The sequence below is a fragment of the Elgaria multicarinata genome, chromosome 2, assembly GCF_023053635.1.
Source record: "Elgaria multicarinata webbii isolate HBS135686 ecotype San Diego chromosome 2, rElgMul1.1.pri, whole genome shotgun sequence".
Taxonomy (NCBI): Eukaryota; Metazoa; Chordata; class Lepidosauria; order Squamata; family Anguidae; genus Elgaria; species Elgaria multicarinata.
This window is the reverse complement of record NC_086172.1, coordinates 14,494,850-14,522,466: the sequence shown is the minus strand read 5'-3', so window position 1 is coordinate 14,522,466 and position 27,617 is coordinate 14,494,850. Positions and strand designations below refer to the sequence as shown.

The 27,617-nt window shown below is 46.1% G+C and overlaps 1 protein-coding gene and 1 pseudogene across 1 annotated transcript in view; one reads left to right on the top strand and one right to left on the bottom strand.

The window, feature by feature from the left end:
• Positions 1-27,617, top strand: part of IQCA1 (IQ motif containing with AAA domain 1) — a 168,536-nt gene that overhangs the window by 17,848 nt on the left and 123,071 nt on the right. The window lies entirely within an intron of this gene.
• On the bottom strand, positions 13,998-15,440 carry LOC134413639 (polypeptide N-acetylgalactosaminyltransferase 6-like; annotated as a pseudogene).

Genomic DNA, 27,617 nt, shown 5'->3' with positions numbered 1-27,617 from the left:
TATAAAGCAGTAGTGTGGCTCCTGGCTTTTCTCTACCATAGTCTAACCTTTCCTAACATTTAACACTGTTTCCCCATCACCTTACTGCATACTGCTACCACTGAACAAATGAAGCAGTTGACAAGTATACAACAAACAAACAAACAAGCATTCAGAAACAGTATAAACTATTAGCCTGCAAATGTTAGCCATGGAACAAAATGGACTAAAGGCTACCACCTCTTAGCTTGTTTCAACTTCAACCAGACATAACAGTCAAAAACAACTGAGAAAAACACACCTACTTCATTGAAATTGCAATACCTAATGACAAAAATGTTGCAGAAAAGGAAGAGGAAAAGAGAGAGAAATATACACCACTGGCTATGGAAGTTAAAGAACTATGGCAACAGGAAAAACTTACAATTATTTGTTAGTCACATCAGTCACCAGCATGACATCATTGTTTTTTTTACAGAAAACCTCCAGAAGTTAGGCCTACCAAAATACATGCACGCCAACATCTAGAAAGCAGTCATACTTAAATGTTCAATAGTGAGGACATTTCTGAATCAGTAAAAGTCAGCATGACTTGGCAAAGCCCATCATGTTCATCTAGAAAAACCACCACAAGCAAGAGAGAGAGATGATGATGATGATGATAGCAAACCCTGTTAATTTTTTAAAGTTTCTTTAAGAAGGATGAACAATTGTCAGCCACTGTTACAAAATATACGTCATGCCAATTATAGCAAACAAATTGGAAAGAAAGGTCTATGAGTCTAAAATGCATTATTTAATAGGAACATCACCTCCAAATCATCCCCCAAACTCACAGAAAACTACAGCCACAACAACATCACACTGATTAGAACATTAGAACATGGACCCAAAATGTTTTGGACCTGTGGGCACATTTGGGAATGTGAGAAACTGCTCTGGGCACCACCACAAAACTAGATGTGGCTAGTCACAAAATGGCTGCCATGGAGGCCTAGCTAGTCAAAAGAGAGCTAAAGAGGGAGGCGGAAGAGCAAGGCTAGAGGCCAGAAAGGCAGATAAAGAAGACGGTCCTAACATTTTTCAAGATTTTCCTTAAAAATAATAGTTTTGAAGGGGGCTGGGAGGGCACAGCTTCACATAAAATTATTCAAATAGTCTTTTATCAAAAGGTTTACACCTTCACCTTCACACAATTGTTCTTTTCTGAGGCGTCTAAAACAACCAAAAACAACACTTTTTTCTTTTGACCAGTAAAAACCAGCATGCCTTGGGTTGCGCTGCAGTTCCACTGTCAAAACAACTCTGCCTGGCCTGCACCCCATAGGTCCAAAAGTACACTTTCCAATTCTATATCACGAAACACACACAGCTGTAGCCCTTGTGTTGGCCTTAAGAAAAATTCCAACACCCATATTCACGTTATACATTAGCGTTATGAAAATTAAATGATAGGGGTCTTTGGGTTGAATTAGAATGTTGATTTCTGAAGTAGACTATTCCAAGGAAGCACATGTGCAAATCTAGCTTGAATGAGAAGCAAACACATGTGTAAGAGTGAAAGGCTCAACATGGATGAAAGGCCAAGCCAAGACTAGTGCCACTGAACAGCAATAATGCCCATGGTTACGACGTTGCTAAGGTAATTGTGACATGTCCTCCACTTCTTCATGAGCCAGGAGGGCAGAGTTGCTCAGTGTGGGAAGAGGCTGAATGCTTTCAGACCACAGTTGGTTAGATCATCGGTTTCCGATATCTTAACAGAGAGAGAGAGAGAGTGAGACATGTAAGTGGAATTTCTTAGCAGCTTCTGCATTCTTGTCTGATCATTGTTCACCATGCTCCCTAGTGGGTTCCTTCTTCTGGTGGTATTTTCTATAAAAGATCCAGATATTCAGAGAAAAACTTACATACCTCCCCCCTATCCCGCCCATATCATTGAGAAGGGATGGGGTAGATCAGCAAATTATTCTTTGAATGTTTCTGACCACCCTCCTCCCTATGTAAAACATCTCAGGGTAGGGTACAAGTCAATCAAAGTAATTTGACATCAAGTCACTGGGCTCCTGTATTTGAGTGATTTATAGCACCCTCATGACTGGCTGCTCACGGATGTTCGTGGCTCATGTTGACGCTGCCATGAGCCACCTGTAAGTCTCCTTTTCCCAGTCTTTACATTAAAAAATAAGCCTCAAATAACCCGACTCTTCTAAAATATGTTGGGATTTGTCAGCATTTCTTGCCATGTGCAGGTGAAGCTGCGCTGCAAAAGAACCACTAGAGGGTGCTGTCCCATTCTAGGGTGACCATATGACAGGAAAAACCCAGATTTGTTTGGATTTTTGGTAACAATTCTGGTAAGGGGGGGGGTGTTATGAAATCTAAAGACAAATCTGTATTTTTCCCATCCTCCCAACCCAAAGGGCAGCTCTGCTTTAATGAGAATTAAGCCACAGCAAAATCCCACAACCCAATATAGCATCAGCCACAGTAAGCCCCAAAGTTTAGTCCTGCAGATCAGGAGGCCTCTGCAAGCCCCGTTCCTCATGTTCTCCTCACTCTCTTCCAGGCTGTCCAAGCTGCAGCGCTTATTTCACTCCCACCAATCTAAGGTGGACCCAAAAAAAGGAAGCGGCAAAGAACCGGGAGCCGCTGCAGCCACGTCCTCTGGAAATCGCAGGGGCTGGCAGTTCCCCTCTTTCCTGAGGAAGAACAAGATCAGGCCCCTGCAGAAGGATGGTGGGCTGAGCCCAAAGGCCAGATGGTTCCCCATTTGTCCGTGGAAAAAATCCATCTTGCTGGACAATGGGGGACAATGCCCTGGAGCCCCCAACATCGTGGCCCAGGGAGATGCATCTGCACAAGACAAAGGCCACAACTCACAGAGATGCCTGAGTGCAGGTGAGGAGAAGCCCGGGACTTGGGAGGGGAGGGGGAAGCTCATCAGGAAAGTGCAGCACCGCTGTGTATCCAGCCAAGATAGTCAACTTCGGCTATTCAGCGGAATAAAAATGCAATAAATAATAAGTAAAATGACATGACATGGGCTTGGGGGAAATTGCAAGGGTTGAAGAAGTAAAAAGTATTGACGGAAAACCTGAAAAGTGGGAGGGGACACACACACACACACACACACACACACCTGTTGGGTTTAAATGGAAAACTGGGGGAGCTGGAAGGGAATAGATAGGCTGCCATCATGAAACGGAAGCACTCCACATCCTGGGAAAGTGCGTGTCAAAAGCCTATGAGCTTAAAGAATGCTGATGGCAGTGGGGCTGGAACAGAGGGGTGGGAGATCATGTCTGAAGCAGTGGAGGGGTGCAGGATCGGTCCTGGTGATCAGCTTGTCCACCAGTGTCAATCTGGACAGCTGGATGATATCGTGGTGGAACAGCTGAAGCCCCGCCCCACCCCACCCCACCCCTAAGCCCCACCCCTGGCATCATCTGGGCCATTTTGCTTCTCTCCACGCAGAGAGAACTCTGTGCCCACCAACCTAGCAGATTCATATGGGAGGAGGTGGTCCTTCAGCTATCCCAATCCCACGCCATTTGGTATATTACAGTTAGCACCAGCGCCTTCAGTTGTACCTGGAAACAGAGGGGCAACCACTGCAGCTGATACAGGACTAGTGTAATATGGTCGACAAAGGACTTACCAGAAAGCAATCATATAGTGATCTCTAGTATAGCTAGAGTGACCAGATACAAAAGAGGGCAGGGCTCCTGCAGCTTTAACTGTAGTGATGAAGAGGGAATTTCACCAGGTGCTGCATACATACAAAGGACACCTGATGAAATGCCCTTTTCTATACAATTGTTAAAGAGACAGGAGCCCTTTCCTCCTTTCCATATGGTCACCCTAATTCCATGCTAGTTGCCGTTTCTGAATAGTCTTTGATCCATTGCACCTATAACTGAGAAAGGTTGGGGCATGGGAAGTTTGGGTAACATGGGATTTTGGAGAGACAGGTTGGGCGGAGGGAAACGGAGAGGATTCCTCCAGGGATCTATGAGTAAGAGAGGAAAGGAAATAGAACTGCTCCCCCCCAACTCCACTAGAGATAAAAAGAATAGGAAGGGCAAGCCAGGGAGGGCAGGAATGAAGGTGTCCACTCATATCGCTGCCCCACTCCTGAAACAACCCCCCAAGGGCCTCAAACAAAGGCACTATAGGTTAGTAAGGTAAGGTGGGCTTCCTTGAGAAGGATCTGGCTCTGCCTTTGGTGAAGGAAGGGGATATGACTATGAGCTCCATCCGACAAGCTCGTTACTGGGCACTCATGGAGTTTGCTCAGGTCCCTCACATGACGTCGCCTGCCCCTTCTGGCCTTCCTTGCGTGACAAAAAAAAACCCTCACTTACTCTGATGTTTTTTAAAACTCGGAATTGCTGCTGTCTCTCCTGCTGCGTGCAGGAGAAGCAGCGCCATTAGAGCAGCAGACTCAATGGGCCTCGTGCTCGTTCTGTACTTCCTCTTTTGAAAAGAGGAAGTAACTGAGGAACAAAAACACGGGCGGAGAAGTGACGGTAGGGAGAGCGTTAACCCTCGGTGTGATGGGGCTTTATGTCTACATGATCTGTGTGTTCCCTCTCCCCCCCACCCCAGAATCCGCATCACAGACAAAAAGTGACATCTCCTCTTCATGCAAAGCTGAGGATCTGTGCATCATCATCCTGGAGCGTATGCGCGATGGAGAGGAGGTAAAAACAAAAACAAGCAAGCAAACACTTCCGCAGAGATATTCCCCTCACATGTAAGAGACCTTTAGGGCTGCCCAGCCATTGCCTTTCAGCAGTCAGGCAGAAGCTGCATTAAAACTGTGCAATTCAGCCAGTGGTACTAAATCCACCGCTATGTTCCCCATAAAAATCCCCATGGACAAGGGCCTCCACTACTGGACGCTTACTCAGAAGTAACGCCCATTCAGCAGCTGTGTCTTCATTTAGTCTTCTCCTCCTCCTTTCTTTTAAAGTAGCTTCCGCTTCCTGGCTTCTGCCCCTTTGGGTGGTTGCTTCCTATTCACTCGTGCGACCATGAATCAGCCTAGAATGACTCAGGTTCTGTTCCCTGTAGAAAAGCGGGCTTTAATGAATAGTTTTTTATGTGCAGCCCAAAGAATTCCTCTTTAAATTAAAATCTTGAATAATCACAATTGAGCAATTATGATGAGAAGAAAAGAATATGAATGAACCACGCCCCTGATTAACAGCCTGACTCTCTTCCTACCTCCAGATCAATCGGGATGACAAAGAGGACATCCGCTTCCTTGACAGCATCTCCACTTTATGTTCTGCTATTAATCAGAACCATCAGGAGCAACTGGAGCTTCCATGCTCCAAGGGGGAATTGGCACGGGCCATAGTGGTGAGTGAGAGGCAGCACCAGAAATCTAGTGGGGAAGTGTCAGCAAGGCGGTGGGTGGAGAGCCCAGGGTTTAAATTTGTGGGAGGTTTTGTGGAGGCCTTAGAAAGAAAGACTATGCAACCATTTAGAATAGGATCACTACTTTTGCCCGTGATAGTATAGAATTGGTACTCCTGTTCTGAGGGTTATGTGGTGGGCTCCAAGGTGCCCGAGGGCTCAGACAAAACCAGTCGGAGGGTCAGGTTGGGATGGAAGTGTAGGACTGGGGCTGGAGCAGCCCTACTGGAGTCCATATGGGGAACTGGCCCTCACTTGCTCTGTTCTGCCCACTTGGTTTTCTCCTAGGTGGTTATGGAAAATCTCCCGATGCCTTCTGCACTGTTGCCAGTGCTCCCTAGTGCCATGGCCGCAATCGATCATTTGAGGTATGTCTTTTTGGGGGAGAAGGGTCAGGGAGGGGGAGATCTATAAGGGACAGATAAAGGCAGGGAACAGAACATTTTCAGAAAAGCAAACAAAATAGTAGAGGCACAAGAGGAAGCCAGAAAGCAACCAACCCATTAAAAAACCACAGTCTGTCTCAGCAGCCCTCAATGCTATCAAAACACCAGAGAGCCCTCTGAGCTCCACAGTGCAGAAAAGGGCACTCAGGAGCGATTGTATCCGTGGCCTGTAGCACTTCCCCATTCCACAGCGCGACAAGGGACTCAACAGAATCGCCAGCTCTAGTTACTGAAAAATGCCCCAATGCATTCAGGAATTGCTGGGATTCCATAAGTCTTCACTGGTGGGCCATTTTAATAGGTCCCCCAGTCCTGTGTCGGGCCAGTGACAACCTGGGACAGCTTGATGGTTGTCATGAAAGACATGATGTCCCGATTTGGTCCTATTAAGGCATAGATGTTGAAATCTCCTGGAAGCAGAATCCTAAAGATTTCCAACATCACATCTTAGACCACCTCAGCCAGGGAATCCACTGGGCAGCAGGGTGGGCAGTACACTCACGGTATGCCCACGTACAGGCGTTTGCCTCGTGTTACCTTGGGGGACCTGACCTCAGTGCCCAAGGATCTCGTCCTCCTTCCCCTTCCACCCCTGGTGGGGACTCCCTCGGTCCTCGTCTCTGCACCTCTTGGTGTTCAGAGTCTGAAGGTCTGTGCTTCTCCAGGCCCAAGTGGAGCCTCCATGTAGGAGATTTGCAAAGGGAAGTTTAGAGCTGGTAGCCAATCATCCTGAGAGGGATAAAATCAAATATCAGCTCTCTAGCACAGCTAAGCCTATTATGTTTAACACAGGCAAATTTGCCAGGGAAACTTCCCAACTTAGGCAAGCCTATAAGGCTAATGCTTTTGTCGAAGGACTTCACCTCTTGTGCATGATCTAGGTATTGTATATGTTTGATTTGTTTGGAGGTAAATTTCCTTATTGATCACAATTTGTAATTGGCATAAGAAACATGATTTGGAATGGGCAAGTGCCAGGCAAGCTATCGGTTCGGGCATCAGTTACTTTCTGATGGAGTCAATCTGGATGGCCGCCCCTCCCTCTAATACTTTCCCCTCCGCCCTGCCAGCAAATTCAGGCCTCCCCTTGCGCCGGAGCTGGAGTCCAGCCTCCTTCGCTTGGCTCTGCAAGCTGTCATCAACGTGGATGTGGCCAGCAGTGATGCCAGCGACCAGGTAAGTTCATGTTGAGCTCATCAGCACTGTGGCAAATGCTCCTACTTCAGAGCCTGTGGTACTTGATTCCTTACCTGAATCTCTGAGTCAGTTTCTGCATTTGGGGCGCAGCGGGCAAAACTCTGTGCCCAGAAAAGGCAGGAAGGGGGGAGGGGGAGAGAGTTATTGTTCATAAGCTCCATCTTATAGTCCAGAATCCACAGGACCACTTCTAGTACAAAAGTCTCTGTTCGACAGGCAGAACGACACAGCTTTGTGTCGCCTGCATGCAGGAAGGCCTTGTTAAGGAGAGACTCCAGGAAGCACAGTGTGGCTTTCTCTTTACTTTCAGGCAGCATACAGGAGATCTTTTGCAGCCCTGGAAGCAATGCTGGAGTCCTTACTAGAGGAGGACCCCACGACAGCACACCTCCTCCGAATCTTAGATGTAAGTACATTGAAGCAAGGGTGGAAAAGACATTTTTATGTGCTGGATAGGGTGACCCTATGGAAAGGAGGACAGGGCTCCTGTATCTTTAACAGTTGCATAGAAAAGGGAATTTCAGCAGGTGTCATTTGTATATCTGGAGAACCTGGTGAAATTCCCTCTTCATCACAACAGTTAAAGCTGCAGGAGCTATACTAGAGTGACCAGATTTAAAAGAGGGCAGGGCACCTGCAGCTTTAACGGTTGTGACAAAGAGGAAATTTCACCAGGTTCTCCATATATACAAATGACCCCTGCTGAAATTCCCTTTTCAATACAACTGTTAAAGATACAGGAGCCCTGTCCTCCTTTTCATAGGGTCACCCTAGCGCTGGAGGTGAAGGACAAGATGGATTAATAAGATGAATATCACTGAGGAGCAAATTATTTGGGGGTGCACAACTGCCAGTAGCATGTCATCAAGACTGGGGAAGATGTTCGCCCAGCACAACGTTTCTGAGGTGTTGCTTCCCCTTACAGCACATCCACTTCTGGTTCCAGTCGAAGGATGTGAAGGAGAGAGCCAGGGCCATCAGGAACAGCGCCTCCATCCTTCGCTTCGCTACTAGGATGGCGGGCTTTGACGTAAGTAGCCCACAGGTGCAGACAGGTGCTTTGGCTCAAAAGGGCTGCAGAGTTCTGGGCTGGAAAGCATGAAACCTAGAGAAGTGGGCCAAAATTCCCATTGCTCTTTCCCTTTGCTGTGCGGACCACATTGGGGTTCCTTATAGCAAAGTGCCATCGTTCTGAGCTTCCTCGTTCAGCTTGCTTTGTGAGGGAGTTGCTCTTCTGGCAGTATACAGATCGATGGAGATTAAAATCCCACTTTCTCTCCTTCCCCCTAGAACACCTGTGAGCTCCCACAGCTGGGCCGCTATGTAGCCGAGCTCTCCATTTGCATCAATGACTCCCAAAACATCATCGGTCGCCAGGCCAGGGAGGGCGTGTTCCGCTTGTATGAACTAGCGGTCCACCAGAAAGGTAAGTTAGCGACAGCAGCTACTTGCTGGAACATAATGCATTCTACCAAATGCCCTGGTTTCCTATACCAAGAGAAACTGAAGAGCAACTATTTATTTATTTATTTATTTATTAGATTTTTATACCGCCCAATAGCCGAAGCTCTCTGGGCGGATCACAAAAATTAAAACCATAATAAAACTACCAACAGGTTAAAAACACAAATACAAAATACAGTATCAAAAGCATACTGTCTCAGTTCTTGTCTCAGTTCTTCACACAAGAGACTACCATCTTATTCAGTTGTAATTTCCTGATACCGTTCTCCCTTCCTGAGGGCCGGACCAAGACATTTGGCTGTCTGAGGCACAACCAGGCGTGCCCTCCCCACCCTATCCCATCCCACCACACCCCACTCCGCCATCCAAAGCCGCCACCCAAAGCCAGCCAATTTATTTAGGCAGTTGAGGCAGAAAACCTTACACACACCCCACCCGCCCCCAGTAGAAAAAAAATACAGTGGTAACAACCTGAATAACTAAAGATTTGCTGCCCTCAAAGTCTGCTGCCTGAGGAAGCCACCTTTACTCTGCCTGATGGGAAGGCCCGCACTACCATAGGCCCCCGCCTTGTCCCCTGTTTCTTGGCATTCAAGAGCATGTAAGATTCCTTCTGGTGAGGCAGACTTGAACCTTCTTTACTTCAGTCTTGCCTTAGACCACTGTGACAATTAGTCAGGAGAAGCGTCAGAGAAATCCTCTTAAGATTTCTCCAGAGAGCTCCGGCTATTGGGCGGTATAGAAATGTAATTAATTAATTAATTAATTAAGAGATAAGTCTGGAGGCAGCCCTCACAAACCCAAGAGCCGCTATGTGAGAAAGATCCAAAATCATCATGAGTGGGCAACCTGGGGCCCTCCAGAGGATGCTGGATTTCAACTCCCATCATCCCTCACCATTGGCTAGGCTAGCTGGGGATGATGGAAGCTGCAGTCCCAAAACATCTGGAGGGTCCCACATTCTCCTTTCCTGCCATAGATCATCATGTTCAGACCAATAAAGCTTTATCTCTTGGTGTCTCTCTGTCAGGGATGACCATGGACAACACAGAGGAGCTCTGGAGCAGAAAATATGAGTTCGAACCAAAGCTGCTCTCTTACATTAACATCATGCGAGTTGGAGAGGTAAGAATGTCCCTCTGAGAAGGCTCCCCCGCCCCCGTGATGAGGTTATTACTTGTTATTTTTTTACCTAGTACAACCAAAGTACACGGCCCTTTACAGAGTAACCTGAGCAGAAGAGACAGGTTGGGACGTACAATTTAAATTGTGAGTGTGTAAGAAAATATTGAAAGAGAAAAGGGAAAGGAAGAAAGGTGAATATATATGCAAGTCCAATAGACATCTTTTGACTTCGTTTTGGTGGGAAAAGAAGACTGTGGCCCTGTTCAGAAGACATCTTAAATCATAGCTTTAACCACGATGAATAAGGCAAAAAGCCTTATTCACCATGGTTAAAGCTGTGGTTTAAGGTGCCTTCTGAACAGGGCCAAAGAGATGTTCATTGTCTATTTTTAGGTGTTTGGAAAGATCTTTACCGAAGAGCAGCGAAGGTCTTTTCTCAATGTGGCTCTGCTCGCCATCTACCACCCCCTGCTAAGGGTGTGTGAAGCTGGGCTCCTCCTGGTCTACTCCCTCCTGGGCAGTGGAGAACAGCTGCTGGGGAACGAGGTGAGCTGCAGGGGTTGGCTTGCTTGGGCAGGGAGGGGGCAGGCCTCAACGCAGGGCTCCCCAACCCCTTGGGGTCACTGGGCACAGCTGGGAGTTTGAAAGTGTTGTGGGTGCTCTCACAACATGGCCACCCTGGTGTTGTTTACTGATCATCAAATGGTTAAAATGGTGGGTGGGGATGGTTACAAAATACTTATTTCCCAGAAGGCAAAGTGGTGAGACTCAAAGAAAAGTGCCCCAGAACCTCAGTACAGATCAGAGGTGGGGTCTGAGGTCTAAAACACCCAAACACTTTGAAACCAAATAAAGGAGGTGTTGGAGGGAACCACCTGGCTTTGCAGTTTGCCAGCATCCCAGTTGGGTGAATTTTTTAAAAAAATCTTAAGAAATAAAACAAAAATCAGGAGGGAGCCTGGAGGGCCCAAAGAGAGATGTCCGTGAACAAATCAGTGCCCGTGGGCTCCATGTTGGAGATACCATCTTTAAAGTGCCAGCCCTTTTCTTGGATTAAAAATGGTTTCTAACATTGGGGGATTTTTCTTCCACCTCTCCAGGCATGGGAAGTGAAAAACAAGATCCGCCACCAGCTCCAGAAAATCCGGGTGTTTAAAGAGCTGCCCGTTGCCATCCAGAGCCTCTCTGCGTGCAAAGGTATCTACTTTTTTTAAACTGTTAACCTTGAAATCCACCAGTTACACACTGTTACAGAAGACACATCCTTAGAATTAAAGCATTCTGAGGCCAGGAATCAACTGAACAGAGCTCAGAGTCTTTTCCAGGTTACCCAAACCCTTCTTCATTTCAGAAGGATGAATTTAGGGTCAAGGGGAGATATTTTGTTGTCGCAAGATGTCCTTGCCAATCTACTAATAGATACAAACCTACCTTCTGCCCATCCCTGCTGTAGTGTGTGTGCACCCAAATATCCTAGTGGTCATGTCTAGATTGGTCAGAAACATGTTTATGCCTCAGATCAGTCCTTTCTTGACAACATGCGCAAGTGCACCACATCAAGAACACTGCGAACCATGGCAGATCAGCTCCCATGGTTATGAGCCATAGCAGGTGTGCCATGGACATGTGCCAGTATCCAGGGGCCTCGGACCCTGCTGTATCCATCCCAGCCCTGTCCTCCTCCTCCTCCTCCTCCTCCTCCTCCTCCTCCTCCTCCTCCTCCTCCTCCTCCTTCAAGGGCCTAGACATCCAAGCTGGACAATCCAGTTTGAATGAACTTTCTGGGTGTCTATCTGGAAAATGCATCCAGAAAAGTTTGGGTGGATACCCATCCCTGATGAGCTTCTGGCCCAGGTACTCTCCTCTAGCTGCACTTTTTGTGTTCTGTAGCTCATTACTCTCCCAAGGCTACACTAGATGAACCACTGGCCATGCCAGCTGGCAAACACCATTCTTGCCGAGAAAGTCCCTACACCCAAGCCCCAGGTTTGGAAGCAGCAGTTCCCACCTACTTTAGGAGCTTTAATGCTAGCACCAAGCCATAAACCATGTGGCCACTTTTTAATACATCCTATCTAGTGTACTGGTCAGAGAGGTGGACGGTTAAGAGGTTCAACTCCCAAAGGCCCAGGTTCAAATTCCCACTCAGTCACAAAGCTCACTGGTTAGCCTTGGACCAGTTACTCTTTCTCAGCCTAACCTAACAGGATTGTTGGGAAGATAAAATGGGTGTGGACAGAACCATGTACACCACTCTGAGCTTCTTGGAGGAAGGGAGGGATAAAAAGGATATCATCTGTTGCTGCTATCACTATTGCTCTGCTGACCTTTCCTTCCTTACCATGTCCTGAATCTCATAGAATTACATCCCCTTTCTCTTCTCTCCCACCCAGGTGATGTGCTGGTGGAGGATCTTGACGTCGCAGAGCACTAAACCGCCTTTTGCCATGCCCTCACCAGAGGAATCCTCCTCAGAGGATGAAACAGAGCCTCCAGAAACCAGGGGGACAGCACCCCATTCCCTGGCACCAGACCAGGAGGACCCTGGGCCATCAGAGGAGACGACTTCCCTGTCAGGAACATCGGCTTGGGTTAATGCTTGGCCTTGTGGTCAGCCCTACATCTAAGACTGCTCCGAGCCTTTGTGGAGGTGGGGGCTTTAGCCCAGGAAACCATCCCGTTAAAGAAGCAGATGGCCCAGCTGACAGCTGATATCAGCAGGCTCCAGGCTCAGATGCCTGTGCAACAGCCTGTAGCTGCACCTCCCAGGCGGAAGTGCCCTGTAGCAGCTCCTGGGAAGCTTGATGGCTCACCTGAGCAGTTCCCTGCTTTCCTGGCACAGCGTGTACTGTATATGGAATTGCGCCCTGAGGACTTCTGAAAGAACAAGACCAGGGTTGCGTTCCTGATCAGTCTGCTGATCGGGTCTGCTGCCAAATGGGCAACCCCGTACCTGCTACAGGCCAGTCTGCTCCTCTCTGAATTTCAAAGGCTTTCTAACCCAGATGTGCCAGGTCTACAAGGACCCACAGAAGGTCAAAACCATTACGTGTAACATCAGGTGACTTCAAGGAAGGGAAAATCAGTTACTGAACATACAAATGATTTCCGTCTGGTGTCCTGAGACTTGGAAAAGAATGAAGCGGCCTTAACAAACCAATTTCAGGAAGGCCTGTCTGATGACATCCGTGATGAACTGGCATGAGTAGGAAGACCATCAGCCCTCCAGGCCTTGATTCACTTATGCCAAAGAGTAGATGGATGGCTAGAAAGCCAGCAGCTTGTGCATCATTAGACCCACACCTGGGAATCCAGGCTTTCAGGAGAAACCCGGCTGAAATTGACTCATGAGGAGAAGGACCGTCAGAGACAAGATGGTCTCTGCTTTTGCTGTGGGACCATGGGGCACCTTGCAGTCACCTGCCCTGCCAAACCTCCATGGCCTGCAGTTCTGAGAGACGCTGCAAAAACTCAAAAAGTGGATATGGCTCCAGAGCCTTGTCCCTCTGTACAGTTTCGCAAAAACACTTCCTCGTACAAGTGACTCTTCAGTGCCCAGGGCACGCCCTGATGCATAGCATTGCTGTGATGGATTTGGGAGCCTTAAGCAATTTTATGGACATTGCCTTTCCTGCTGCTCACCAGATCCTAACTCTGCCCACAAGCCACCCAGTGGTGGTAGAGACAATTGATGGCAGGCCTGTGACTTCAGGACCTGTCATTGATAGCATCAAAATGTGTCCCTCACCCTGGAGATCCAGGAACATAAACAGGAACTTCATTTCTATCTGGCAGCGACACCACACTTTTCCCTGGTATTGGGAATGACTTGGCTGGCCCTCCATGACCCGCAGATATCCTGGTCCCAGAGTGACCTAACTTTTTCCTCCCTATATTGTCAGGAGCACTGCTTACCTGAAAGAGGGAGCTCCACATTGGAGGAGATGCCACTGCCTGACCTCAAGGATCTTCCTGCTAAATACAGTGCTCCATCGGCTCCATGAACACCGTTTAGATGCCCAGACAATTTTGCAGCCACCCAGATCCTGCTATCTATGGCAGAGCGGGTCCGGGTTCAGCAGCAGCAGCAAGACAAATATGCACAGGCCCACTCCGTGAATGTCAAGATCCAGGTACCCCAGAAAATTCCCTTTTTTCAGTCCAAAACAGACTCTTCTACAACCGGGAACATCTTTATACCCCATCAGGGTGCCTCCAGGCAGAAGTATATCAGCTTTGCCAATGCAGCTGACCAGCAAGACATTCCGGCCTTTTCAAGACCCTCCACTTAGTTACTAGGGTCTTTTGGTGGCCTAAAATACAGGAAGAGAAACTGCTCAGCAAGAGAAACTGCTCAGTTCATTTAGAACCTTCATTTCTAATAGCTCCAAAGAAAGCTGGCGTAAGGTCTGGGATGAAGATCTCCGGATAAACACTTTGTACATACCAGGTGAAGTTTTTGCAATGTAACCGCTCGTTCAGCTCAAGACGCTCAGTAAGGTCTCCGTGTGTTTTCTCTCTAGCCATCTGCGAGGCCCGCTGGTTCCTCCTGTCAAAGATTTCCTTGTAGTCGTCCATCCAGACTTCTGCAAAGTACACCTGGTTCCTGGAGATCACTTGAGTCCCTTTCAGGAAGGTGTGGAGACTTTTGGAACGGAACATGTGGCCAACGACTGAGCAAGGAATGATCTCCAGCTGACCTCCACTGCCAAACTTGAAAGGACATCTCCACATTTCCCCCTCCCCAGATCTCCATCTGGTTGTCGTATGAGCCGATGTGTTCAAAATAGGACATGGAGATGGCAAAGAGGCCACCAGCAAATGTGGGGGTCTTGATAGGATAAGTCCCCTCGACTGTGCACCTTCCCATATTGAGTTGGCTTGGAGAACTCAAAGGTGTTCAATTGTGAAGATATCTGGACTGACCACAGCTGTGGGCTCTTCAGTAATTCGCGATAAGAGAGGCTCTAACCACCCATGGAAACATTCACAGTGAGCATCCAGGAATGTGAGTACATCTCCTGTAGCAACGCTAGCACCGAGCAATCGGGCTGTTATTAAACCCTTCCTTTCCAGCTGCCAGACGACCTTCACTATCTGCAATTGCTTCACATAGTTGTCTAACTCTTCTTTCAAGTAATCATCTGTACTGGCATCGTCCAGAAGAATGATTTCTTTTAGCAATATAGCTGGGGAGGCATACAGAACACTGCACACAGTGCGAAGCAAAGTTGACCAGGCCTCGTTATGGAAAACGATGACGACGCTGGTGGTCGGGAGGGGAGGGCATCGTTTGAATTTTTGGTCGATACACTCTGGAGGCCGGCTGTCTGGTCTTAAGGCCCTTTGGAGAGAGATCCGGTCAGTGGCATAGGCATTGAAACAGTGCTTGTCGTAGCCACGTTCTTTCGCTTTCGTCTCCTCTGGTGTCCACTGGTCCTTCTTGAAAGGTTTGCCATCAGCTCCTGGGCTATTGGGGTCTTGAGGTGGACATTCCATGAAGGGCTTCAGTTCTGCTGGTGTGTAATATCCCGGCAGGCAGGACTTGCTGTTCCGGACAGGCACCTCTTGCTGAACCGGAGCCCCAATCTGCAGCTTTGGCCTGGAGTCCTGGATGTTGTTGACGGCTCCCATCATGATGTCAATCATTTGGTCTTTCCTGACCACAGCGTTCTTTAGCCAAGGCTCCTCCCTTTGGTCCCCATTGCTCACATCCCTTTGCATGATGAAGAGGAAGTCCACAAAGGCAATGCCCCCCAAAGCCAGCTTCAGTGGGCCGTAATGTCTTCAGAGCAGCCTCATCGTGAGCGTGGCTTCGGCGACTACTCCTACATCAAAGACGCAGCCTCTTCAAACCTCTGCTTATTCTGTGGAATCTCACCATCTTTCTTCAAACTGAAAACGGGCAGCTGGAAAAGTTTGGGTTGAAAGGAGCCCATTTAGAACCTTTTCTGCCTACATGGTTTACCAGAATCCATAGTCTCAGACCACAGCACCCAGCTTTTGGCTCATTTCTGGCAAACCCTGTTAGAATCATTGGACCTACAACTCCACCTCTCTTTGGCCCATCATCTCCAAACAGATGAGCAAACGGAGAGTACCAACACTACCCTTGAACAGTACCTCCGGTGCTATGTCAACTTTCACAGGACAATGGGGCAGAATTGCTGCCCTTAGCGGAGTTTGCATACAAGTCCCAGCATTCCTCTACCCACCAAACACCATTTTTGTACATTATGGGTACCACCCATGATACTTCCCTTCGGTCTCTCCACCATCGTTAGTTCTAAACACAGATCAAGTAATTCAGAAACTCTACATCAGGTCTTATGGGAGCGACTGGATTGGGCCAAAGAAGCATATAAACGCAGTTAAACAATATCAACCTGACCCAACATTGGCGGTGGGAGATCAGGTATGGCTATCATCACGGCATCTCTCCGCACACCAACCCAACCGCTGCATACTGGACTGCCTGCCTGTGCTAGGACGCTTTGCCTGTTTGCCTGGTCCTGCTTTGCTTGAACTCCCTCAAACAGAAGCCTGTCTGTTGGAACATTTGCCTTCGTTATTACTGAGCCTTGTGGTCAGCCCTATAACTAAGACTGTGACAGCCAACAGAAGACCCCTGTCATCACTTTCTTTCTCTTTTCTTCCCTTCCCTTCCCATGTTTCTCTTCTGTCTTTTTCCCTCCTTCTCTTTCCCCCTTCCTGCCTTTTTTTCCTTTCTCCTCTGCTGGGCACAGCTGGAGAAAATGGGACACAGTCATTTCCCCCCTCCAGCTGTGGATGCGCTAGTCTATCTCTATCCGACAAGGTTTTTTTAGAAACTCCATAACTCCCAGATCTTTTTCAAACCAGATGTAAATAAACCATAGGAGCACTTGTGACAATGTGCCACTAGTGCTGCACCATTTTGGGGGTATTGCCTGAAGCATCTAACCCTTCATTGACAACCCAGAACTGAGTGAGTTATTTTGTTTGGTCAGTTTGGCTTTTAAGTTGTGCCAAGAGAGTAGCCCTTTTCAGCTTTCTGGGCTCAATTTTGAGGGTATTTTCCTTCTTTATTCGTCTCTGTTTGAGTGTGTATATATAGTTTTCTCCTTATTAGTAGAGCAGCTTAGCATTAAAACCATGCACACTGTGATACAAGTGTGAAATTTAGTATGGTGGTATTTATAACCATGTAGTTTAAAATTAGATATGGGGCAGCTCAGGAAAAAATGGTAACAGCCGTCATCTTGGAAAATGGTGCCCAAAATTCAGTTTTTTCACAATAGTGCTGTTATTTTTTATCTCACAGAAAAGATTTCTCATTACAAATTTAAAAAGCATGAAATTTGCTACCAAAAAGAAAAGCTCCTCATTAAGCTTTTCTAGGAGCAACACTTGTCGAGATAGTAAGGTTTTATTCCTACCCATTTGTCCGAGAAGTCAACAACAGGGCCGGCGCTACCACAAGGCGAACTAGGCAGCCGCTTAGGGCGCAAGCCTCAGAGGGGCACAGCAGCACTGCCCAAGCACCACTCGATAGGGGCTGACGGTGCGGATCATCGCTGGGCTCCGTCGCCCCAAAGCAGGGAGAAGCCCTACCGGGAGAGAGACAAAAGGTAGTTGTTGACGTGGGCCTTGGAGAGAGAGACACCTGAGGGCTGGGGACACAAAGGGACAACACACCGAGCACGGCAGGAGCCAGGCGCGCATGTCGTGCTCTGCCTGGCTGCACCCAACAGACCCACCCGGCCCGCCCCTCTGCGCAACCCTGGGATCCCCAGCAGGGGACCCACCGAATGCCCTCAGACCTCTTCTGCCTGCCCTCTGCCTGGCTGCGAGGCACTCCCGGGTGTTGGGAGTTGGTCCTCCTCAACGCCCTCTCCAAATGCAGGGAGGACGCCAACTCCTTTGCCTTCTGGAGCGGGCGCTTCCTTTGGCCCCTCGCCGCCTCCCTGCATGGCGCTCGCCTCACCCCACCGACTCTGTTCAGCACAAAGGGTTAATGGTTCCCTCTCAGCCCCCCCTCCCCTCGTCTTGCTACACCCAGCAGCCTTGCCTGGACCCTGCCGGCCTTCCTACATAGCTGAACATGAGGATTTGTTTCAAGAACGGGCATAGCTGCAGCGGGCTCTGAGAATGCTCAATTGGGTCTTAGCAAGAGCAAGGGACACGCTTTTTTCCTAAGGAAGCCAATGCGGAAATGGGCCAGAGCTGGGGGTGCCTCTGCCTAGGGCGCAAAATAGTCTGGTACCGGCCCTGGTCAACAAGATGCACGATCTCACCCTCATTTCACTCTTGCATTTTGTGTTGCAAGCCTGAAACTTCCAGAGAACATTTTACCCCTTTTTGAACACACACATGTATTGTGGCATCAATTGGGGTGGGGTGGGGTTAGTGAAAATAATATGAAATTTAAGAGGCTGCTTTTTTATTTGAGATTGATCTCAAGTATGATATCGTTTAGTCCTCCTATTTTAAACTTTTCTTTCTTTTTTGTTTCAGTTTAGATCACAACGAAGAAGTTTACAATGGAAAAAAGTGCCAACAAGGGGGAGGGGGCTTACCTGCCTCCGCCGTCCACCTGCACAGTCGGCACCCAGAAAAGTCCGAGTCGCCTCGGAGGGGCCGAATTTTGCCTCGGCTTCAGCCCCGAGGTGGGTCAGGCCACCCCCGAAGCATCCCCGAGCCGAACCAGGGCTGCTTCGGGGGCTCCGAACCGGCCTCCGAGGCGGATAGGGAAGTGGGTGCACAGCCCTAACCCCTATAGCACTTGAGAGATAAACGTAGCCTGGAATACTTGAATAGGTAAGGGAAGATAATGTCCTCCTTTCGTATAGAAGAAATGCAGGAGGACCTTAATACCATGAGCTCGAACAGCGAAATACAATACCCAAATATCAGGAAAATGTGGCCTCTTCAATAGGGTGGTTGTTGATCTTTTACTTATGCTTTATTCTCCTTCTTGAGAAGACCATCACCTTGGATTTTGCATAGTTGATCAGCAGTAGTTCATTCTTACAATAACAGTCCAAAACTCTTAAAAGACATCTTAGACCTATACTTGTCCACGATAATAGAACTGCATCATCTATGTAGAGGAGTATAGACAGAGGTTTATTTGCTAATTTCAGGGGTGGGTGGGAACATCCCTTCGCCAAATCATTCATTAGTTACTTAATATAAAAGTTTAATAATGTGGGCACCAGTAGGCAGCCTTGTTTTACTCCACTGAAGATTGACATTCGCCCTGTTAGTGTCCCATCCTGTTATATCTAACCCATAAGCCAGTATTAATCACTGCTTTATGGCCCATTTTAGTTCTGTCTCATTATATTTTAGTTGCCAGTTTCATTATATTTTAGTTGCCAGTTTTTGTGCCACTTGCTAGAGTGTTTTCTTAGTGTAATTTCTATTCCTGCTCCAGAGTTTAATCTTGTGAATGTAATATTACATGGTAAAGTTCCTAGTTCATTGGATGAAATTAGCCTTTCAGCAACTGTTTTGACACCAGCACCTTTTTCTTTTGGAAGTAGCAGGACACTGAAGATCATCGGAACAATCTTCTTGGGAAAATGTGCATTTTGTCCAATCCATTTCATTTCAGTCAGGTTGTGGGCCTGATGTGGAAGTACCTTGTGAAAATAACCTGTTGGCAATTTTTTCCATTGTAAACTTCTTCGTTGTGATCTAACCTGAAACAAAAAACAAAAGAAAGGTTAAAAATAGGAAGACTAAATCATATTATACTTGAGATCAATCTGAAGTAAAAAAGCAGCCTCTTATGGAATTTTCTCATTATTTTTACTAACTCTCCCCCCCATTGATGCCTCAAAACATATTCTTGTTCAAAAAGGTGTAAAATATGACCTCTGGAAGTTTCAGGCTTGGAACACAAAGTGCAGGATTGAAATGAGGGTGAGATCGTGCGAATTGTTGACTTCTCAGACAAATGAGTAGGAATAAAACCTTACTATCTCGACAAGGGTTGCTCCTAGAAAAGATTAATAAGGAGCTTTTCTTTTTGGTAGCAAATTTTATGCTTTTTAATTTTGTACTGAGAAATCTTTTGCGGAATGGAGAGCGAGAAATAACGAGACGAGACATAAAGCTGAGTTTAAACAAGGGCCACATTTATTGAAAGATCTGCAAAAGAGGGTGAAGGTCTAAGCAGGAATCCTTGTTTGGACTATCCACAGGCCATTCCTGCTTCGGCCGAACCATGCACAGTCAGAGAAGTGGCGCCTAGTGCTTCGCCACCCCACTGACTCCACTGAGTACGGAGGCCTTCCGGTGTCACAGCACCCCTGCCGCAGGGCTCTTGAGTGTGTGAGGAGGGTTGGCCTCAAAGGTAATCTGATCTTATCCCAGCAGCTGGTGCTGTGACTGTTCACCAATAGCAAGCCCCACTCAAGATGCCCACACTTACCAGCCCAGAACAAATGTGACCAAATTAGATGAGCCAAATTAACCTAATTCATTCTCTCCTGCTGCCTTACAGAATGAAGTAGGCGAAAAAAATCATAATCAAGTTAGGTTATGAGCAAAAAATTCCTACTTGGCCCCCCAAAAGGGCAACCAGCAAGCCCATACTGTCTACAAGGAGGGGAGGGAGGGAGCCGCGAAGTGAAAGAGGAACCAGGAAGGAGTGAGCAAGGCCTAAAACGCCTCATAGTCTCCTCCCTCCTCAGTGGCACCATATGGAGGCCACCAGTGGTGAGCCTCCATGTCTGATCTCTCTCGCCCCCACCCACAACTGGCCACCCCCATCCAGGCAGGCCAAGCGTGGGAGGGGGCATTTCTGTGAGATAAAAAATAACAGCGTTATTGTGAGAAAACTGAATTTTGGGTGCCATTTTCCAAGATGACGGTTGTTACGATGATTTCCTGAGCTGCCCCTATATCTAATTTTAATCTACATGGTCATAAATTTCACCATACCAAACTTCACACTTGTATCACAATGTGCATGGTTTGGTCAGAAATTGATATTAAGCCGCTCTACTATATAAAAATTGCATTGCTTAATTAAATGATTGGATTCAGTGTGTATTTGGATAGGTCACAATTCAGAATTTTAATGGTGGTTTTTATATAAAAAAATATTTTGTGGGATAATAGGAATAACTCTGCATTCTTCCAGACACTAGAGTGTTACAGAGAATGTCATGTAGCTTGGTCAATTCTCATTTCCTGCTCCCTCCTCTTCCTCTTCCTTTCTCTGCAACAAGCATCATGTGGTCTCTCCAGAGAGGAAGCAAAGATCCAATATCTCATGCCTTTGCTTACTTGCACTCACACACCTAGCGTTAGAGGGTGCTTGTGATTTAACAGTCTTAGATAGCTTTCTCTGAAAATGTATGTAAAAGCATTAATAAAGTTAATTGGAACTTCTTTTAAACTGGCTCTACCCTACATTTATTGCCTCCAATACTGAATGATGTGTTGCCGTGCTTTCTCTATATAAGGCCATTCTGCTGTAAGTCATACTAGACTTTCCAACATACTTAAGACAAAGCTATTTCAATTATAATATGTCTTCTCATTAACTACAACATATTTAGATGCCTCTCATAATATGATGCCCTAAGCTATGGCTGGCTTGGCTTGTGCCACAATCCGGCACAGTTCTTATATAATGACAACCCAAAATACAAGTTGAATATCAGTTGTTGAATCATGGGTTGTTGTTGCGTGCAAACTCTCCACTATGGTTTAACTAGAGGTTCTTAACCATGAACAATCAAAAGTCCACAATCCAACAATAAACCATGAGTTTGCTTCCTGGGTTGTTTGTGGTTAACAACCCATAGTTAAAACATAGTGCCGGGTTAACACATAATGAAAATCCATATTTCAAGAACAACCCACAATTCAATGACAACCCATACTCTGGGTTGTTGTTACTATCACCCTACAGTGACCTGATTTGCACACAACTAGCAGCCACCATGGGGGAATTTCCCAGTGGGGATGCTTGTTGTGGTAGTTGCCACCATTCTTGAATATTTCAGCCTGTTATTTGCAAACTCAGCAAAGGTGGTATGTTGGGAGGGGTTGACAAGTCACTCATAACCTCTGGGCTTTTTTAGGGTTGCACATGTTAACCACCCCAATAACCCACCCCGGCTGAGTTAACATTCAAAATGGCAGCTGCCGCCATGACAAGAAGCCCCAGGAGGGATTCACCAGTGGTGACTCCTCCAGATGTTTGAGTCGGGCCATGGTTTAAAACACTCTCTAGCAGTCAGTGGTCTGAGCACAGGTCCTCAAAAGTCTGTTGCTGTGAGGAGGCGCCATCAACTTAGCCTTTTATGTGTTAATCCTTTGTTGTCCTTCTCTGAAACTTTTTCAGGGCTCTCAATGGGTGTCTCCCCACTCCCCCAAGTTTACTGATGAAGCTGAACCAGTCTGTTGCTTGCCAAGTGTTTCAGTTTCCAGAGATAGGGGAGATCATCATTATTGGGGTGGAGTGGGTGGGTCAGTTTTCTGTCCTGAACTTGCACACAATCTGATAAGTACTACAATTATTGGCCAAAATGGAGTATTTACAGAAAAGGTACCACTGCGGGAATTATCTCATAAGATATTACAGCTCCAGAATAAACATCATTTATGGTTTTTTAAACAAAAACTCTGTGTGTGATCCATCAGTTTGTGGACTAACAAATGTGGGAACTCTGCAATTTATCAGAACAGGGAACGGATTTAGTATACAAGAGGATATTTCCATCAAAGTAACTCATGGGCAGCACAAGAAGTCTCAAGGTGGGGTGATAATGTGGATCAGTGGAAGTTTGTAAGAAAATCATGAATATCAAAACAAAGAAAAAAATTTCAAAGGACAAATAGAAATTTGTTGCAGTATTGAAAGATAAGTAAGCAATTTTTAGAATCTCAGTTTATGAGCTTTGATCAAAAGAGCGGCAATAAATGTGATGAAACTGAGAAGGATTTGAAAAACAAACAATATTTAAAGACCCCATTGGACTTTGAAGAGACTAAAGAAAAAAATTGGCCTAAAGCATTAAATGTGTTAATGCCCTACAAGAACATCAAGAAGTATTGAATAAAGATTGATCAAGGGTGCAATCCTATGCATGTTTAGACAGAAATAATTCCTGCCACTTGTAGGATGTATTTCTGTCTAAACATGCATAGGATCGTGGCCCACATAAGGTCTTCTTTTAGAGGGGAGGGCAGACTTCAAAGACAGATATACTTAAAAAAACTAGAAGCCTACTTTTCAGCGCATTCTGAGGCTAGGAATATATTTTCAAAAGGAAAACTGAGCTGAGGTCACAGGTAGGGTGACCATATGAAAAGGAGGACAGGGCTCCTGTATCTTTAACAGTTGTATTCCAAAGGGAATTTCACCAGGTGTCATTGGTATGCATGTGGCACCTGGTGAAATTCTCTCTTCATCCCAGCAGTTAAAGCTGCAGGAGACCTCCCCCTTTTGTATCTAGTTAAGAGACCAGGGCTCCTGCAGCTTTAACTGTTGGGACGAAGAGGGAATTTCACCAGCTTCTGCATGCATGCAAATGACACCTGCTGAAATTCCTCTTTCAATACAACTGTTAAAGATACAGAAGCCCTGTCCTCCTTTCCATATGGTCACCCTGGTCACAGGCCTTTCACACAAAACTCTCCTCCTGTTTATCCCAAGTGTTCTTCATTTCAGCAGCCTAATTTAGGTGGAAAAGTGAGTTTGCTATTGGGAGTTGGAAGGTCCGGCCAATGTACCGCCAGTCACCCAGAGATAGATCAGGATCTACTGATCTATCTTCTGCCCACTCCTGAGAAGGCTGTAAGAAGTCAAATGAAAGCTCAGGTACTTGAAGACAAAGTGAAGCATCTCAGGTAGGGTGACCATATTTTGGAAAACAAAAAGGAGGACAACATGGTCGCCCCCAAGGGGGCGTGTCCAGCACCAAGGGGGCGTGCCCACCCGAACATAGCCTTGGTCACATGTCTGATTTTACAGCACACATTTAAGACAAATCTCTTCTTCATAACATCTTAATGTTAAAATCACTGAAATAAAGAACAAGTGAGAGATTCAATGTACCTGAAATTAACTTCACTCACTCCTACTTTTGTAGGTTTTCCTGTACTTTGAAGCTTTTGCTATACTCTTTGTGTTATTTTATTTATTTATTTATTTATTTATTTATTTATTTATTTATTTTATTCATTTATATACCGCCCCACAGCCGAAGCTCTCTGGGCGGATTACAACAATTAAAAATAGTAAACATTAAAAGTATACAAAAAATTTAAAAACATAAAAACAGTATAAAAACAACAGTATAAAAAGTGTTACATTCTCCCCTTCCCTCAAATATTTTTTCTGACTGTATCTTCACTCATTGCAAGCTGCTGTTGTTGTTAACAGGGTTTGCTACTGGCCCCAGATCTGTTTCAAATTTGGTATGGCTAAAGCTCTACCTAAAAGCTATCATCAGCTCTTTATCTTTAAAAATGACAGTTTAAAAAATAATAATTTAAAACCTCATTTTTAAAAAAAATTCTAAAAAATCAATGGATGAACGGATCTCTTTCAAATTTGGTGTGGCTAAAGCTCTACCTAAATCCTATCATGGTACAAAGTTTCATTGCTTTATCTTTAAAAATGACGATTTAAAAAATAATAATTTTAAAACCTCAATTTTTAAAAAATTCCTAAAAAATCAATGGATGAACGGATCTCTTTCAAATTTGGTGTGGCTAAAGCTCTACCTAAATCCTATCATGGTACAAAGTTTCATCACTTTATCTTTAAAAATGACGATTTTAAAAATAATAATTTTAAAACCTCAATTTTTAAAAAATTCCTAAAAAATCAATGGATGAACGGATCTGTTTCAAATTTGGTGTGGCTAAAGCTCTACCTATGTCCTTTCATGGTACAAAGTTTCATCACTTTATCTTTAAAAATGACGATTTAAAAAATAATAATTTTAAAACCTTAATTTTTAAAAAATTCCTAAAAAATCAGTGGATGAACAGATCTGTTTCAAATTTTGTATGACTAAAGCCCTTCCTAAGAGCTACCATTGTGCCAAGTTTCATGTCTTTATCTTAAAAAATGACAGAGTTATAAGCATTTTTGTTAATTCCCATCAGAGCTGCTCTTTGTAAAAAAAATCCGGATTTCCCCTCCCCCTCCCGGATTTTCCGGTTTGCACCATGAATCCAGCCAGATCCGGGCAAATCCGGGTCATATGGTCACCCTAACAACAGCTACAGTTAGCAAGAAGTGTTATGATAGCTAAATGTGTGAACACATTACTGATATATGCTCTTGTGCAATCAATTCTACTGTATGTATTAAGGAGGAAGAAAAACTTTTTCTTGTCTTGGGACTATAACAGACTTTCATCATGAGGGCAGACTTCCAAGAAGTCAGCATACAGTGACTGGGTTCAGATGACACAATAGTCAATGGTTGATTTAATAGTCCATGCCTTGGGGGAGCTAGGGGTGGCAACGGCCGACAAAAAGCTCTGGCGTGGGCTGGTCCGTGAAGTCACGAAGAGTCGGAAACGACTGAACGAATAAACAACAACAAAAAACGCTAAATAGTCCGCTGCTGACTATTGTGTTGTCTGTGGGGCAAAACCCACCCCACGGTTGGTTATTTCAGCAAAATAACCAACTCCAATAATCAACGCTGTGTAGAGTTGTTTATCTGCACAACTATTGATTATTGCGTCACGTGGCGGGCTCCGTGGATTATTTCTCCTGCCTACAGAGTCACAAGGCAAGAGCAGCAGAAACCCCAGCTGCTCTTGCCCCACGGGGTTGTATAGGCAGGGGAAATAATAATCTCAGCCTGGGAAGCGCTTGGGGAGCCGCCGATTGCGCAGTCCCTTGGTGGGGTGCTGCAATCCACGGCTCCCCACACACTTCCCAGGACAGGCCCATTAGTTTCGATGCTGACGCCGGAGACAGCGGTCAGTTCTCTTCCGCGTCAGTGTCAAAACAAATGGAGATGCGGGCGCTGTGAAGGGATATCATCCCCAGACCAGGGATGATATGTCTCCACAACAGCGTGTGCATCCCCATTTGTTTAGAGGCTGAATACGGGGAAAGCTGTCAGTGTCAGTTCTCTCGGCCCTCAGCCCCAAAACAACTGGGAAAACACGCTCTGCGGAGACATATCATCCCCGGGGATGGTATCCCTCCACCTGGCATCCTGTCCCATTTGTTTTGATGCCGAGGCTGGGGAGAGCTGTTAGCAATCGGTGGCCTTGGCATCAAAACAAATGGGCAAGGAGTTGGTGGCTGCAGCAGCCCAAACCAGTGGCCATGGAGGGACAAGTGCTGCTGGCACTGCTACAACAAGGAGAGGCAGGGGCGCTTCTCTCCTCCCTCTCCTTGTTGCTGGAGCAGCACCAGCAGCGCCAGTGGTGCATGTTCCTCCGTGGCTGCCACAGCCCGAATCAGAGGGGAGATCTGCCCCATGGTTCTGACTGCGGTGGCTGCACCACAGGTGCCACTGCAGCAACAGGGAGGCGGGGAGCTTCTGCCCCCCTGCCCCTTCCCACAGAATGGAAGTGCCCTGATACAGTAAGGAGAAAATAGCACCGCCGTTCGGTGGAGAGATCAGAGAGGGGGGAAGAGAGGAATAGCCAACCCTGCCCTTATAGACTACTCCATGTATGAGTTATTGGCATGGAAGACGGGTGAAGTGCCAGACAACTGGAGGAGGGCTAACGTTGTCCCTATCTTCAAAAAGAGCAGCAAGGAGGAACCTGGGAACTACAGACCAGTCAGTCTGACATTATTATTATTATTATTATTATTATTATTATTATTATTATTATTATTTGTATCCCGCCTTTTGCCCAATGCTGGGCATCAAGGTGGCCTTACAAAGTTTTAAAAGTACATTGGTGTGTGTGTGTGATTTTTGACATCCATCCCAGGGGAAATTTTGGCACAGATTATAAAGAAGTCAGTCTATAAGCACCTTGAAAACAATGCAGTGATTACTAGAAGCCAGCATGGATTAACCAAGAACAAACCCTGTCAGACTAATCTGATCTCATTTTTTGATCGGGTAACCTCCCTTGTGGACTGTGGGAATGCTGTGGACGTCATATATCTTGACTTCAGCAAAGCTTTTGACAAAGTGCCCCATGATATTCTGATGAACAAACTAGCTAAAAGTGGGCTAGATGGAACAACTATTAGGTGGATTCACAGTTGGCTACAGAATCAGACTCAAAGTATGCTTATCAATGGTACCTTCTCAAACTGGGGGGAGGTAACAGGCAGGTACCACAGGGCTCAGTCCTGGGCCCAGTGCTCTTCAACATTTTTATTAATGATTCGGATGATGAGGTGCAAGGAGCACTTATGAAATTGGCAGATGACACAAAATTGGGTGGGATAGCTAATACCCTGGAAGACAGAAACAAACTTCAAAGAGATATTGATAGGCTGGAGTGCTGTGCAGAAAACAACAGATTGAAATTTCATAGGGATAAATACCAAATTATACATCTAGGAAAAAGAAACTAAATGCACAGTTACAAGATGGGGGATACTTGACTCAGCAATACTACGAACGAGAAGGATCTTGGGATTGTTGTAGATCACAAGCAGAATATAAGCCAACAGTGTGATGTGGCTGCAAAAAAAGCAAATGCTATTTTGGGATGCATTAACAAAAGTTTAGCTTCCAAATTGTGCGAGGTACTCTATTCGGTGCTGGTTAGGCCTCATCTTGAGTATTGCGTCCAGTTCTGGGCACCACACTTCAACAAGGATGCAGACAAGCTGGAGCGTGTTCAGAGGAGGGCAATGAGGATGATCAGGGGTCTGGAAACAAAGCCCTATGAGGAGAGACTGAAAGAAGTGGGCATGTTTAGCATTGGGAAGAGAAGATTGAGGGGAGACATGATAGCACTCAGGAAGCCAGATTCCGGCTGGACATCAGGAAAATCTTCCTGTCTTCCATTGCAGTATGACAATGGA